Source organism: Elephantulus edwardii, unplaced genomic scaffold (genome assembly GCF_000299155.1).
Source record: "Elephantulus edwardii isolate Elephantulus edwardi_28Jun2011 unplaced genomic scaffold, EleEdw1.0 scaffold00209, whole genome shotgun sequence".
Lineage (NCBI taxonomy): Eukaryota > Metazoa > Chordata > Mammalia > Macroscelidea > Macroscelididae > Elephantulus > Elephantulus edwardii.
Window position 1 is genome coordinate 3,232,761 of NW_006399959.1, and position 16,977 is coordinate 3,249,737.

The following is a 16,977-nucleotide window of genomic DNA, read 5'->3' on the forward strand; positions in this document are numbered from 1 at the left end:
CTACCCTCCACCAGGATAACCCTTCCCATCTGCCAAGTCCCTTCAGAAAATATCTTCCATTTTCCAACCCATGATCTGACAGCTTGTATCTTAAGCTTTCTTGGCTTCTGTGATTCCAGACACGTCAACTGCTGACATTTTTTTCCTTTTGACCAGTGTCTCTTAAGTTTAGTTGTACTGTCTCCAAGGGAAGGTGACTGTGTCCTGTAGAACTCCTGTGTAGATTATGTTTTCCTTTCTGACGCCTTTGAAAGACGCCTCTTCATTATTGTCTGAGGTGACTTCCCCTTGTGCGCCACTCCCAAGTTTCCCTTCTGCCCAGGAGCACGCCCTTGCTGTCCTCAAGGGCCTCTTCCTGCCGGTTTTTCGTGGGTACGTCAAGTCTCTGGTCCTCCCCTGTGACTACTATGGCTGTTACACTGTTCCTCTGATGAGTTGCATTCTCGTGCTTGCTCTTCTTTGCTGGTGGTGAAGTTCCTGATTTTAGAAGAAATGAATTTGTCTTAATTCTCTCCTGTCTAAGAGACACCACAAGTGAATGGAAACTTATTTTCTCACAACTGAAGAAGCAGCAGTTCCAAAGTTAGGGTGTCAGTTTCAGAAGGCTTTCTGTCTCTATATCCAGTGAATGGATGCACAGTGGATGGATTCGTGTATCTCTGCGTATCTGTGGTTTTAGGAGTTTTCCAGCACAGGAACCTGGGTGCAAAAGATTAACACCCCACTCTCATCTTTCCTGAGTGCTGAGGTCCCTCCTTCTCCATCCACTTCTATCTCATTTTCTCTCTTGTAAGATGAAAAGTGATACAGGCCACATCTCAAAAAAAATTATCCTTCCATCTCATCAGGGCTAAGATCTGAGTAAGGGTGTTGTTGCTATTCTAATCACCTTACAATTGATTAACTAATCAGATCTTTGCTCCCATGGTGGAGGAGATTGCATCATAATTGCAATGCTTGTCACTTCTCGACATCAAAGAGGTAGTTGTTGCTATATGCCATCAAGTTGCCTGTGACTCATAGTGACACTATGTACCATAGCTCTGAACTCTGCAATGTGAGGTGGAACTTCAAAATTCTTGCCTCCAAGGAGCAACCTAGTTTCATCCTCTTGAGAATAAAATAAATAAATCTGTTTATTTTCTTGGCAGTGCATGATATGTTCAATAGTCTTCTCCAGCACCACAACTCAACAGCATAAATTATTTTGTCATCTTTGATCATTTCCAGCCCTCTGGTAAATGAGAAGACCATGGCCAGAATTGAGTGTACTTTCATCTCCAGATGACATCATTGCTTTTCAGCACTTTTGAGACGTCTTTGGCAACAACTTTCCCCAGAGCAATTAATCTTTTGATTTCTTGACTGCTGGTGCCAAGAGTGTTGGTTATGGAGCCAAGCAAGCTGAAATTGTTATCAACCTCAATCTCTTCTCCATCTGTCATGATGCTACCAATCGGCTCAGTGGTGAGAATCTTTGTTTTATTGATGTTGAGCTTCAATCCATATTGAAGACTACAATCCTTGACCTTCTGCAGAAAACACTTCAAGTCCTCCTCAATTTCAGCAAGCAAGGTTGTGTCATAACGTAGATTGTTGATGAGTCTTCCTCCAATCCTGATGCCACATTCCTCTTCATAAAGTCCAGCCTCTCAAATGATCTGTTCTGCATATAAATTGAAAGGGTATGGAGACAGGATGCATCTCTGATTTTTAACTATGCAGTGTTTCTTTGCCCTGTTCTGAAGACTGATTCCTGGTTCAAGTATAGGTTTCCCACAAGCTCAACTAAGTGTTCTAGTATTCCCATTCCGTTCAAAGTTAGCCACAATTTATTGTGATCCATGCAGTCAAATGCCTTTGTATAGTCAATGAAACACAGATAGATATTCCTCTGGTACTCTTTGCTTTCAGCCAAAATCCTTCTGATGTTGGAGGTAGTGTCCCTGGTGCCATGGCCTCTTCTAAACTTGACATGTATTTCACTGAGGTTAGAATTTAGAATTGTTGTTATGTGCTGTCAAGTTGCTCTGAACCCTGCCCTCTCCTGAGCCAGTCTCACTAATTTTGATAGACCAATTCCCATTGCCCCACTGACTGTATAAATCCATCTCATCCAGGGTCTTCTTCTCCTGCACTCCCTTTACCCTTCCAAGCATGATGCCCTTCTCAAAGGACCAGTCTCTCCTGACAATGTGCCCAAAGATGTGAGACAGAGCTTAAAAATTCTAGCCTCCAAGGAGAAACTTGGTTACACCCTCTCCAGGAAAAATCCATTTGCTTTCTTGGCAGTCCATGGTATGTTCAAGACTCATCTTCAACACCACAGTTTGAAGGCTTCGATTCTTCTTGTCATTCTTAGTCATTGTCCAGCTCTTTGACATATAACAAGTAATTGTGAAGACCATAGCCTGGATTAGGCGCACCTTAGTGTCTAGACTGAAATTGTTGCTGTTCAGTACTCTGTGTTTTATTGACTAAACAAAGGCATGTGACTGTGTGGTTCATAATAGATTATGGCTAACACTGAGAAAAATGACCTAGAGGCTGTTGTTTAGACAGAGGGAGGTAACACTCCCTGGCTTGAAGTAAAGAAAGGAGTGAGCCAGAGTTGTGTTCCTGACTCTATAATTATTCAATTTGTATGCTGAGCAAATAATTCAAGAAACTGGACTCTGTGAAGAAGAATGGGCATCAGGACAGGAGGAAGATTCGACATCAATCTGCATTATGTGGATGACAACCTTGCTTTGCTGAAAATGAAGAGGAATTGAAACGCTTGCCACAGAAGATCAAAGACTTGAATATGGATTACATTTCAACATCCAGAAAACAAAAATCATCTCCACTGAGTCAATAAGCAGCATCCGATAGATGGAGAAAAGATTGAAATTGTCAATGATTTCATCTTACTGGGATCTGCAATCAACATCCTTGGCACCAGCAATCAAGAAATCAGAACATATGTTGCAGTGAGAAAGTTTATTGTCAGGGACTTCTCAAAGTGCTGAAGGGCAATGGCTGCAGGGGAAAAAAAGACTGCAGGGGTTGCACCATTACAGGTTGTATATCATGAGTTGCATAACCTTACAATCGCTCCCCTATAAGACTCCAAGCCTGTGTGGCATGGTCGGGCCTGGGAGCATCTTCATGCCACTGATACCCTGGCATCTGTGCAAGGCTGTTGCCCAGTCCAAGCACACTCACACCCTAGTCAGTGACAGAACCACTACCTGACAGGTTGAGTGGATATAGTTCCAAGTATGGCTCAGACCGTGCTTCTGCCTGGAGCACTAGACTGCTACCCTACCATGTGGAGACCCCTGCCTCACTGCCTGGAGACCATCCTTCTGCCACACTGCTGTCCTGCACAAGGAACACCAATATCACAGGTGAAGCCATTTCCTTCTTTCTCCTCAAGCCAGTATTTAAGCTTTGGACCCTTTGGATCCAGTCTAGCTTTGGCAATTGCCTGGCAGAAAAGGCTGCTAATTCACATGCCATCTCTCTTTCTCCAAATGAAGCAAGTCTTCCCTTGAGTCAAAGGATCAGAGAGAAATTCAGGCAGGGTGAGCTGTCCTGCTCACCTCTGGACCAGTGAGCTCCTGAGCCATGGTTATCAGATCAAGGGCCTACTAAGGCCAAAGGCACAAAAACTCTACCACAGCAATGACATGAAAGAAGTAGACTACCTCATACCCTACACAAAATTAAAAGAAGAAATCTACTCAAGAAAGTGATCAAAACACATTGTTGAGGGATTTCCTGAAGCCAGAAAGTATGATGGAACTTTTTTTATACAGAATTCAAAAGAACAATAATTGACTATTTTAAATGACTGGAAGACAAACTGAAAGAAATAGAGGACTTGCAAGCAAAAGCCAAGAGTCACTTTAAAAAAAAAAATCCAAGATAATGTAGAGAAAACAAACACGGCATTAGAGGCTATGAAAAAACAAAAACCATAATCCAGAATATTAGAACCAATGTATCAGATGCTGTCATCAAGTTGGAGACACATATGAGCAGAGTTGAAGAGAAAGAACCAGCAAAATATTAGATAGAGTTCTCAGCACTGATCTGCTAGAACAAAAAGCAGAATAAAAAGGAAGGGAAAAGAATAAAGCTTAAGAATAATGAGGGACACTATCAAGAGGAATAACAGCTCATAATTGGAATCTTGGAACAGGAAGAAACAAGTAAAGACATTGAGAAAGTTGTGGAAGAATTACTAGAATAAAATTTTCCAGACATAATGAAGAATGAGAAAAAAATATATATATAAAAGGAGCTGAACGAACACCATATAGAAGAGACCCCAAAAGTAAAACGTCAAGCCATATCATAGTCAAATTTGCCAGAATCAAAGTTTTCTGAAAGCACCTATGGAGAAACAGAGTAACCTTTAATGGAGAGCAAATAATATTAAATGCTGAGTTCTCAAGAGAAATCATGTGAGCAAGAAGACAGTAGAATGACATATATCAAACACTCAGAGAATACAACTGTCAACTAAGAGTACTATACCCATCAAAACTGTCCATCAAATATGAAGGAGAGATCAAGATATTCTCAGAAAAGTAGAACCTAAGGGAGTTTGTAAAAATAAGACCAGCACTGCAGGAAATTTGGAGGGAAGTACTTCTTAACAGAGATGCTGCAGAAAGCAGAATGGACCAAAGTAACCAAAACCACCACCAAAGAGGACTCAACAAAATGATAGCAATAAAACCTTGCCTTTCAATAATTACACTGAATGTGAACAGTTTAAATGCACCAGTGAAGAGAAAAAGAGGTAGCAGACTGGTTTACAAAACAAAAACCCACAAAAAAACAAACAACGCAAAACCCATCAATATGCTGTGTACAAGAGACACACCTGAAAAGCGTAGATTAAGAAAGACTACAATTAAAATGGTGGGGGAAAAATATACCAGGCTAATAGCAACCAGAAAAAAAAGCAATAGTAGTGATATTAATCTCTAATGAAATAGATTTCAACTCAAGGTGGATCATGGACCTAGGACTAAAACCAAGGAATATAACCTTCATTAAAGAAAAGCTTGGAAGAATGCTAGAAGTCCTAATCCACAAAATAAATGGTCTTCCAAGTATCCTGAAAAACCTATAAGCAGGAGAAGATAAAATAGATGAATGGGACCATCTAAGAATCAAATCCCTATGCACATCCAAAAACTCCAACAGGGTAAAAAGGGAAGCCACAGACTGGGAAAAGTATATGGTAATGACTTATCAGATAAGGGACTTATATCCAGAATTTATAAAATACTTGAGCATCACGACAAGATAAAGGTAAATAATCCAATTGAAAAATGGGCACAGGCTATGAACAGACACTTCACCAAAGAAGACATTCAGATGGCTAACAAGCACATGAAGAAATGTTCAAAATTCCTAGCTCTAGGAGAGATGCAAATCAAAACAACTTTATCATCTCACCCCAGTTAGAATAGCAAAATTTAACAGAACAAATGCTGGCTTAGTTGTGGAGAAACTGGAACCCTTAATCACTGTTGTTGGAAGTGTAAAATGGTGCAACCACTGTGGAAGGCGGTATGGCACTTTCTCAAAAAGTTGCAAATAGAGATATATTTTGACCCAGCAATTCCACTACTGGGAATATACTCCAAAGAGACCATAACTGACATCAAAGCAGATATATGCACACCCATGTTTACTGTGGTTTTGTTCGCAATAGCAAGGAGTTGGAAACACCCTAAATGCCCATCAACAAACGATTGGATAGAGAAGCTGTGGCATATTCACACAATGGAATACTGCACTGCATTGAAAAACAAGGAACTCGTGCAATATTATTCAAAATGGGTGACCCTGGAAGACATTATTCTGAGTGAAGTATCCCAGTCATAAAAGAACAAATACTACATGGTGCCACTGTTGTAAAACAGGACTGACATCGGGGTTGCGGGGGAGACTGAGAAAGATGGGATAAATAATGTGTACTGCATTGAAACAGATGAGGGAGAAAACTGTTTAAAAGGGATATGTGAATAGGTATTTTTGTCATGACAGGAATCCAGAGTGAAGGGATTATAAAACAATGAAAGAATTTTTCTTTTAGTTTTCCAAGAGGGTAGTGTACTAGGGGGGGAGAGTTGGGAGGGGAGAAAAGTGCAACAATACTGAAGTCTCTGTAAATTTTTATTGAACTGAATAATAAATTGTTGTTGTTGTTGTTGTTATGTGCCGTCAAGTTGCTTGTGACTCATGGTGACCCTATGGATAAGAGCTCTATACGTTCTTCTATCCTGTGCCAACCTAGCCATCTCAAATGCACTTATTCCCACCTCTCCAGTCACAGAATCAATCCATCTCATCAAAGGTCTTCCTCTCCTTTGCCGCCCCTCCACTCTGCAAAACATGATTACAACAACAAGTCCTGGATCAGAAGGTTTTACTAGTGAATTTTATCAAACATCCAGAGAACTGTCACCAATTCTACATAAAGTATTTCAGAAAACAGAAAAAGATGGAATTCTACCAGACTCATTTTATAATGCAAATATATCCTTGATACCAAAGTCAAGTACAGATACTACCAAAATAGAAAACTACAGGCCAGTATCTCTCATGAACATAAATGCATAAATCATCAATAAATATCCCAGCCAACCAGGGAGCAGATATTATGGAAGGTAGAACCGTAGGAGGGGGAGCTTTGGGTTCATCCCTGAATTCTTGACTCTCAGTATTTGGTGGGTATGTTTCAGCTGGGTAGAGCCATTTCACTGTCCTGGTGAAATTTTTCCTTCTCTTGTAAACAAAATATTTTCTGCCAACCAAGATGGCTTTACTCTCACATCTCTAAGTGTCCAGGTCCTACACAAATGTTGACTCTTCCATTTTGAAGCAGCTTCCGTCACTGGGATTCATGGGCCTGGGTTCCCATCATCTCACCACTAAATTTGTTCTTGAATTCACAGATGATCTTCGAAGGGACTTTCAACAATTTTGTTTGGGTTCTTTCTCCATTATCTTGCCAATCTATCATTCACAGAGCACACTGATAGTAGGGATCTACTGTTTACTAATGGAGCTAATACCACCCTTATAGAAGAAAAGAGCTTTTTTACAGATATTGTGGATGCCAGTCTCAAAGAGTGTATGGACATTTAAATCCTGAGAGACACAATGTTGCTGGTGATTTCCTCACCTCCTCACACACAGCCAGTGATGTTTCATCAGGCTTTTGTGCAAAGTCCCAAAATCCCAAATTTGGAGAAGCCAATCCTGGGCATTTCAAGACAGAATCAGATGGAACTGGGCCTTGACCAGCTTATGAATTCATCAGAGAAGCAATGTCATTTACAGGATCATGTGGTGAACCTTCACAGGGCTGCCTGGGGTGAAGGCATCATTGCACCCAAGATTTTAAATATTTCTTATTGTCAAGGAATCTGCCTGGATGTAAAAAACGAGCTCTATGAGTTCAACTTTCAGTGCTATAAGAAGAAATCACATACTTTTTTTTTGGATCTTCCAGGTCTGTGGTCCCATCAAGGTCAAGTTTACTCCTTGATGGTCCAGGAAGACAAACACAAGCTGAATGTGTATTACATGAATGCATTGGTGGTGGAGCAGTGTAGCTACTTTTGAGATAACCTGGGGCTCCCCCTGGCTCAGTGGCCTCTTGCATTTTAAAACTCAGGTCTGTAGTAAAGGCAATGTCAGGTTACTCAATAAACAAGGTGATCATTGACATTTTATATGTAAAAAAGGGGAAAAGTCCCAGTCAAGATAATCTAGCAGTAGATGTTGTTGTTCTTGTTATGTGCTGTTGAGTCAATTGCGACTCATAGCAACCCTATGTACAACAGCCCTGAACTCTGTTCTGTCCTGTGCCAATCTCACTGTCTCCAGTATACCCACCATGATTACCCCAGTCACTGAATCAATCCACCTCATAGAGGGCCTTCTCCTCCTGCACCTGCCCTCCACCCTCCCAAGCACAATGTCCCTCTCCAAGGACCGGTCTCTCCTTACAACATGACCAAATATGTCAGACAAAGCCTCAGAATCCTTGCCTCCAAGGAGCATCCCGGTTTAACCCTCTCTAGGTTCTATCTGTTTGTTTTCTTAGCAGTCCATGGTACATTCAATATTCTTCTCCAGCACCACAGCTCAAAGGCATCAATTCTCCTTCTATCCTCCTTCCCTAGTCATTGTCCAACTCTTTGATGCATAACAAGTGATTGCAAAGACCTGTATCAGATGCACCTTCATCTCCAGAGAGACACCATTGCTTTTCAGTACTTTGGAGAGGTCCCTAACAGCAGACTTTCCCATTGCAATACGTCTTTTAATTTCCTGGCTGCTGGTGCCAAGAATGTTGACTGTGGAGCCAAGCAAACTAAAGCTGTGAACAATCTCAATCTCTTCACCAACCACCCTGACGCTGCCAATTGGTCCAGTGGTGAGAATCTTTGTCTTCTTGATATTGAGCCTCAATCCATATTCAAGGCTGCAGTCCTTGACCCTGTGCAGCAAACGCTTCAGGTCCTCCTCAGTTTCAAGCAAGCAGGGTTGTGTCATCTGCATAGCACAGATTGTTGATAAATCTTCCACCAATCCTGAGATTGCATTTCTCCTCATAGAGCACAGCCTCCTGGATAATCTGTTCTGCATACAGGCTGAAAAGGTATGGGGACAGGACACATCCTTGGTGTAAGCCCTTCCCAATTTTGAGCCATGCAGTGTTTCCTTGCTCTGTTCTAATGACTGCCTCTTGGTCCAAGTGTAGGTTTCACATTAGCATGATCAAGTGTTCTGGGATTCCCATTCTCCTCAGAGTCAGTCACAGTTTGTTATGATCCACACAAACACCTTTGTAGAATCAATGAAACACAGATAGACATTCCTCTGGTACTCCATGCTTTCAGCTAAGATCCATCTAACATCAGCTACAATATCCCTAGTGCCACAACCCCTTCTAAACCCAGCCTGGACTTCTGGCAGTTCTCTGCTGATGTACTTTTCCAGTCATTTTTGGATAATCTTCAGCAGAATCTTGCTTGCATGTGAAATCAATGATATTGTTCTCTAGTTTCCATACTCTGTTGGGTCACCCTTCTTTGGGATGGGAAAAAATATAGATCTCTTCCAGTCAGTTGGCCAAGTGGTTGTTCTCCAGATTTCTTGGCACAACTTGGTGAACATGTCCAGGGCAGCATCTGTTAGCTGAAATATGTCAATTGATATACCATCTATCCCTGGGGCCTTATTTCTTCCTATTTCCTTCAAAGCAGCTTGAACTTCTTCCTTCATCACCATAGGCTCTTGCTCATATGTTGTTTCATGAAATTCTTCTGTGTCTTCCAATTCCTTTCGATACAGTGACTCAGTATATTCTTTCCATATTCTTTTAATACTTCTGGGATCATTTAATATTCTGCCCAAAGCATCCTTGATTATAGCAACTCGAGGTCTGAATTTGTTCTTCAGTTCCTTAAACTTAAGAAATGCTGAGCGAGTTCAGCCCCTTTGATTTTTCTGACTCCAGCTCCTTGCACATTTCATTGTAATACTTTACTTTGTCATCCTGTGCTGCCTTTTGAAATCTGTTCAGCTCTTTAGTATCTTGAATTCTTCCTTGCGCTTTGGCTTCTCTGCGTTCCAGTGCAATATTCAGAGTTTCTTCTGACATCCATTTTGCTCTTTTCTTCCTCCTCTGTCTTTGTAATGACCTTTTGCACTCTTCCTGGATGATACCCTTGATATCCTCCCACAACTCATCTGATCTTTGCTCTTCAGTGTTCAAGGCCTCAAGTCTGAGATGGTTCTGAAATTCCGGTGAGATAGACTCAAAGTCATATTTAAGTTCCCATGGATTAGGTTTAATTTTCCTCAGCTTAATTATTAAAAATTCAAGCTGAAGCTTGAATTTGCATATGACTAGTTGGTGGTCTGTTCCACAATCAGCTCCTGGCCTAGTTTTCACAGCTGATATTGAGCTTCTCCAGCTGTTCTCTCCGCAGATATAATCTATCTGATTCCTATGCATACCATCAGGTGAAATGAGAGGGCAGAAAGAAATCTTCACAGGCAGAAAAGTAGAGCCTGAAAATCCCCGCCCACCCCACAGATAACTGTGGAGGATCCAAGGCTGTTCAGGATTCACGTTCCAGACATTTTATACAAATGGATCCTACGTTGTGTAGTCCTTTGTGCCAGGTTCCTTTCATTTGCTGTTGTTAGGTGCCATCGAGTCGACTACTACTCAAAGCAAACCTATGAGAAACAGAGCTGAATTTTGCCCTATCCTGTACAATGTACATGATCTCCACTATGCTCCAGCTCATTGTTACAGCCACTGCACCAATCCATCTTGTGGAAGGTCATTCTCCTTCACTGACACTCTACTTTTTCCAGCATGATGCCTTTTTGCAAAGATTAGCCCCTCCTGATATGTCCAAAGTATGCAAGACAAAGTTTCACCATCCTTTCCTCTAAGGAAACCATGATTATACTTCTTCCAAGATAGATTTGTTTATTCTTTGGTAGTTCAACACCCTTAAACAATACCATAATTCAAAAATACCGATTTTCTTCAGTCATTCTTACTAATTTTCCAATTTTCAGATGCATAGAAAGTAATTGAAAAGATCTTAGTCTTTAAACTTAGTTTAAACTGATATCCTTGCTCTTTTGCACTTTGGAGAGGTCATTGACAACCTATTTCTTCAAGGCATCATGCCTTTTGATTTATTGACTGCTACTATTATAGATGAAGTTTGTGGATCCAAGTGAAATTAAATCATTTATAACTCCAATCTTTTCCCCATCTATCATGATATTGCCTGGTAGTCCAGTGGTGAGGTCTTTTCTTCTCTAGATGTAGAAATGTAATCTGTATTGAAACCTGTAGTCTTTGATCTTCTGCAGTAAATCTTCATTTTTTGCAAGCAAGGTTGTGTCATTATAATGCAGTTTCTGGCAAGTCTTCTAATCCTGGTGCCATGTTTTTCTTCATCTAATCTAACTTTTGAATCACCATACAGATTGAATAAATACAGAGAAAGGATACAACCCTGACACACACCTTTTCTGATTTTGAAACATGCAGTGTTTCCTTGTTCTGCTTGGACAACTGCTTCTTTGTCTGTTTATACATTTTGCATAAACACAGTTAAGTGTTCTGGTATCCCCATTCCTTTTAAAGTTATCCATACTTTGTTATGATGCATACTCTTTGCATAGTCAATAAAACACAAGTAAATTTTGTGGTACTCTCTATTTTCAAACAAGTTCCACTTGACGTTAGCAGTGATAACTGTTAGGTTAGGTTAATGGACGTAAAGAAGAAATCACAGAGAAGGAGAAAGCTTAATGCAGCTTTATTAAAGGGGGGAAAGGGGAGCTCCCGGGTGAGTTCCTCTTCTTGGAGAGGCAGGATGGGAAGTCACACTGTGAACTTACTGGGGAGGATTTTTATAAACAGAGCTTTTAGGGAGGGACATTCCATTATGATTTATGAGCCACTGCTTGCTCAGTCAGACAAGCAAGGCCATTTGCCCTTCTCATCAGCAGCAAGCAAGGCCATCAACATTTGAGTTCTGAATTCTTCATTCTTTTCTTTGGCCCTCTTTGCCCAGACTAACAATAACATTCCACAGCCTCTCTGGGAACCAGCTTGAATTTCTGAGAGTTTCCTGTTGATATATTGTTTTCATTTGCACTAGAACATAAAGAAGCTGAACGCTGAGAACACGAGTCCACGGCCACATGGAACGCGCACATCGGAAATTTGCCCCAGCCTCCAGTCCAAGGAGTGCGGGATGGCGCTTTCAAGGAGGTGAAGCTTTGGGACTACAGAAGGAAGTACGTGGTACTCTTTTTCTACCCCCTGGACTTCACCTTTGTGTGCCCCATGGAGATACTGCCTTCAGTGAGCATGCGGGTGACTTCAGCAAGCTGGGCAGCGAGGTGCTGGGGGGGGGGCGGGGGTGTCTCTGCGCACTCTCAGTTCACCCACCTGACTTGGATCAACACTCCCCACCCTGGAAGGAGGAAGGCTTGGGCCCTCTGAACTTACCCTTACTGGCAGATATGACTAGAAGCTTGTTCCTTGATTATGATGTGCTGAGGGAGGATGAGGGCATCACTCACAGGGGCCTCTTTATCATGGATGACAAGAGTGTCCTTCATCAGATCACAGTCAATGACTTGACTGTGGGGTATTCTGTGGAAGAGGCTCTGTGGCTGGTCCAGGCTTTCCAGTACACAGATGAGCATGGGGAAGTATGTCCCACTGGCTGGAGGCCCGGCAGCGACACGATCAAGATCAATATGGATGACAGCAGCAATACTTCTCCAAACACAACTAGACTGGCAGGCAGAGGACAGGTTTGGGCCCTCTGTCCTCAACTGTGTTCCTGCCTGAGTGCCTTATGATGACCCAGCAAAGGCGAGACCTGCTGTGTTGAAACTCGGATCTGCTACCGTGGAGGCTTGCTTGGGCTTGTAAGCCTTTTCCTGTATCACCCCTCTCCTGTGTTGAGGAGAACTAATAAATAGTGATCCTCCTTCCCAAAGCTCACTCCTGGAGGCACAGTACAAAGGTGGTTAGTAAATTATTAGGAATAGATGTCTGTAAGGGAAAAGACGCCAAAACAAAGGGAAGAAATACTTAAGGAAAATGGAGGAACAGTATTTCAACAGGCAGCTCAAGAAGACAAAGCAAAAATTTTAACGGAATGTATAAAAATCTGGATTTGGAGAATCTAAAAGAAGAACATTTTCAGCATTTCTCAATCTGAAGTAATTGATTAACAAATTTAAGCACTGGGTTGCAATCCTAAAGATTCCTGTGGGAAAATCTTGAATAATACAAGAAACATCAAAAGAAGATGGAAAGAATACATGGAGCTGGGATTAGAAAAACAAAAGAGAAGAGCATGCTTTTCTATTTCTCAAGATGAAAGAAATGCAAGCCTCAGGTTGCAAAACTGAAGGATTCTATGAGCAAAATCTTGAATGACACAGGAAGCAACAAAAGAGATGGAAGGAATGCAGTCACTGAACCAAAGAGAATTCTTTGACAGTGAATCATTTAATGAAGTAGCATATGATGAAGAGCCAATCATAATGAAAGAAGTTCAAGATGCACTGAAGGCCTCAGCAAGAGATAAGGCCCTAGGAATTGAAGAAATGCTAATTGAGATGTTTCAGCAAATAGATGCATCCCTGGACATGTCTGCTATGCTGTGCAAATAAATTTGGAAAACAGCTAGCTGGTCAGCCGACTGGAAGACACCCATATTTGTTTCTATTCCCCCCAAAAGGGATGCAATAGATTGCAGAAACTATTGAACAATACAATTAACATCACATGAAAGTAAAACCTTGCTGAAGATTATTTAAAAGTGGCTGGAACAGTATATCTTTCACTTAGTACATTTTTAAAGGTTCATCCATGTAGTACTTAATTTACTTTCATGGCCAATATGTTTTTTTAATTTTTTTATTGATTTGCATACAAAATCCATATAAATTGTGTTTCCTTCATTCACATTGTGTGTCACATGATCATACACAGTATTTTATAAAATAAATAACTATTGATCAATGCCCACTATCAGTTTATCCTTTTAGGTAACCTCTAGTTCTACCCTAATTCCTTCACCCCCACCCTCCACCAGCTAAACTCTGTGACTCTGTAAATTCCCCTTTCCCAACCCTAAGCCCCCCTTGAATAAAAATGGAGATTAGTACATTGATATTCATAGTAGTGTTATTCACAGTAACAAGAAAAATGGAAACAATCCAAATCTCCATCAACAGATGAATGGATTGAGAAATTGTGGTGAATTCACATGATGAAATAGTATGCAGCACTCAGAAGCAACAATTTAATAAAATACTATGTAACATGGGAGAGACTAGAGGGTATTAGGCTGAGTGAGCTTACTCAGTTTCATGAGGACAAATACTGCATAATACCATTATTATGAAAATAGAAAGATAACCAATACATATTTTGTTAGTCCATCAAGGCTTCCAATTGGTTCATTCTAGTTCAACCCCTGTTAAAAGCTTGCATTTCCATTCTAGACTAAATATGAATCTTCACTTTAGTAAGCTCCTCAGGTGATTCTTATATAGATTCCCAAATTAGTCTGGCATGTATGTAAAAATCACCTGAGGAATCTTGTTACAATTATCTTGTTACTGTTATCTGTGGTGGAAACCCTATGAACAGCAGTGAAACATAATTTGATCTAATGCCAGAAGATGAGTCCCTCAGGCTTGAGGCACTCAGAACAGGACTGGGAAAGTGCTGTCTCCTTAAAGTCAAGTCTATCTGAATAAGAATGCAGTAAAGCTTTGACTTTCATGTGGCATGACTCAAAATGAAAAGAAACAGCTGTAAACACCCATGAATAGCTGGAACGTGGAATATATAAAGAATGAATCAAGGATATTTGGAAGTTATTAAAAAATGAAATGGAATGTACAAAGATTGAAATTCTAGGCGTTGTTGTTGTTACGTCCCACTGAGTTGAGTATGACCCATAATGACTCTTGGAAAAACATATATGAACCTTGTCCTATCCTGTGCCCATCCTCACACACCAGAGCCTGTTGTGGCAGTCACAGTGTCAGTCTACCTTATGGAGAGTCTTCCTCTTCTTTGCTGACCCTCTGCCTTTCCAACATGATGTACCTTTCCAAGGAATAGTCATTCCTAGCAATATGCCTGAAATATGTGAGACGAAGCCTCCAAAGAACACTCTGGTTGCACCTTCTCTGAGACATATTTGTTTGTCCTTTGGGTGACAATCCATGGGATATTCAGCACTCTTCTCCAACACTACAGCTCAAAGGCATCAATCCTTCCTCTGTCATCACTAATACATATTCTAGGCATTGTTGTTTTGTGTACCATAGAGTCAGAACTGGCCCATAGCTGACTCTGGTGGATTTTCAGAGGCAGTTAATCACATGGAAGGAGATTTCCCATCCTTCTCCCACAGAGCACCTGGTGGGCTCAAATCACATGCCTTTGGAACTGCACTGCAGCTTCTTGCCACTAGACCCCAGAGCTCTCTTATTTTAGGCATTAGTGAGGTGAAATCAACTGACATTGGCCATTTTGAATCAGATAATCATTATCTACTATGCCAGGAGTGATGAGCTGAAGGAGAATGTCACAGTCATCATCAAAAAGAGCATGTCAAGATCTGTCCTGAAATATATTGCTATCAGTGATGGAATAATATCCATATGTATATAAGAAAGATCTATCGATCTATCTATTGGACTATTATTCAAATATATGCACTGACTGTTAAAGACAAAGAGGAAGAAATTGAGGATCTCTACCAGCCTCTGCTGGGAAGATGAACAGAACAGCCAGATTCTGCAAAGGTATATTTTCTGGTTTGGGGTTGAGACTAGGGTATGATTTTGCTAGCATTAGGGTATGAGCTGATTGGATTTGGCCTCCTATTTAAAAAGGATTTTGGTGGCCAGTCTGGGGCTATTTCCAGGATGGGAAGATGAGCAGGCCTGGTTTTGGGGAAGATGGGCAGGCCTGGTTTTTGTGGATCTCCTGAATAAAACAGGCTTGGAAGCAAAAGTGGCATCCACTTCCAGAAAAGCTTATCTCTTAAAACTCTATGAACTTGGAGAAAAAAAATGAAAGTTTTGTGTTCAAGACTTTCATTCATAGGGTTGCTATGGGTCATCTACCAGTCCACAGCATTTAACAACAACAACAACAACCAACTTCTGCAGTCAGAAATGGACCACATATGCAATCAGATGCATTAATAATTGATGACTAGAGTGCAAAAGTTATAAGCAAAGAAACTCTATATGACCCAGCTATTCTACTGCTAGGAATATACCCCAAGGAAATGAGAGACACAGATGGAAAAAATTTTTAATTGATATTTTAATGAAAATTTATAGAGAACTTGGATTTCCATTCACCCATTGTTGCACATTTTCCTCCCTGCCCACTCCATCCCCAGTTCACTTTTATCTTTGAAAAAAAGTATTTCACTGTTGTGCAATTCCCTCCCCCCACTTCCCCTTCACAGTCCATTTTACTATGTAACTCTTATTCTGGACTGTTGTCATGCAATTATATATCCCTTTTAAAGCAGTTCTATTCTTCATCTGTTTCCATACACCTCTTTTCTCAGTTTCCCCCCAACCCCCATGTCAATCCTGTTTTATAACACTGGCATTATGCAGTATTTGTCCTTTTATGATTATTTCACTCCACATAATGTCCTCCAGGGTCACCCATGAGTTCCTTTTCCTCCCCTTGTTTTTAAGTGCTGCATAGTATTCCATTGTGTGAATATGCCACACTATCCATTCATTTGTTGTTGGGCATTTGGGTTGTTTCCATCTCTTTGTTATTGTGAACAATGCAGCAATAAACAGGGGTGTGCATATATCTGTTTCGGTGACAGTTCTGATTTTTTTAGGGTATATTACCAGTAGTGGAATTGCTGGTTCAGATGATATTTCTCTTTCCAACTTTTTGAGAAAGTGCCTTGCGGACTTCCAGAGTGTTTGCACCATTTTACACTACCAGTAACAGTGAATAAGAGTTCCAGTTCCTCCACAACCTTGCCAGCATTTGTTCTTTGCTGCTCTGTTGAATTTTACAGTTGTTACTGGGGTGAGAGATTATCTCAGAGTTCTTTTTATTTGCATCTCTCTTAGAGCTAGGGATTATGAACATTTCTTCATGTGTTTGTTCATCATATGAATGTCTTCTTTGGTGAGGTGTCTGTTCATATCCTGAGTCCATTTTGCAATCGGGTTATTTACCTTTATCTTGTTGAGGTGCTGGAGTATTCTATAAATTCTAGATATAAGTCCCTTATCAGACATGTCATTACCAAAATTTTTTTCCCCCAGTCTGTGTCTTTCCTTTTTACGCTGTTGGAGAAGTTGGGGTTTTTTTTGAGGGTTTAT

General features: G+C 40.8%; 1 pseudogene; it reads left to right on the top strand.

Annotated features, from left to right (window-relative positions):
- The window catches only part of LOC102869261, a 26,015-nt pseudogene extending 13,650 nt beyond the window's left edge, over positions 1 to 12,365 (top strand).
- Positions 12,366 to 16,977: the final 4,612 nt, after the last annotated feature.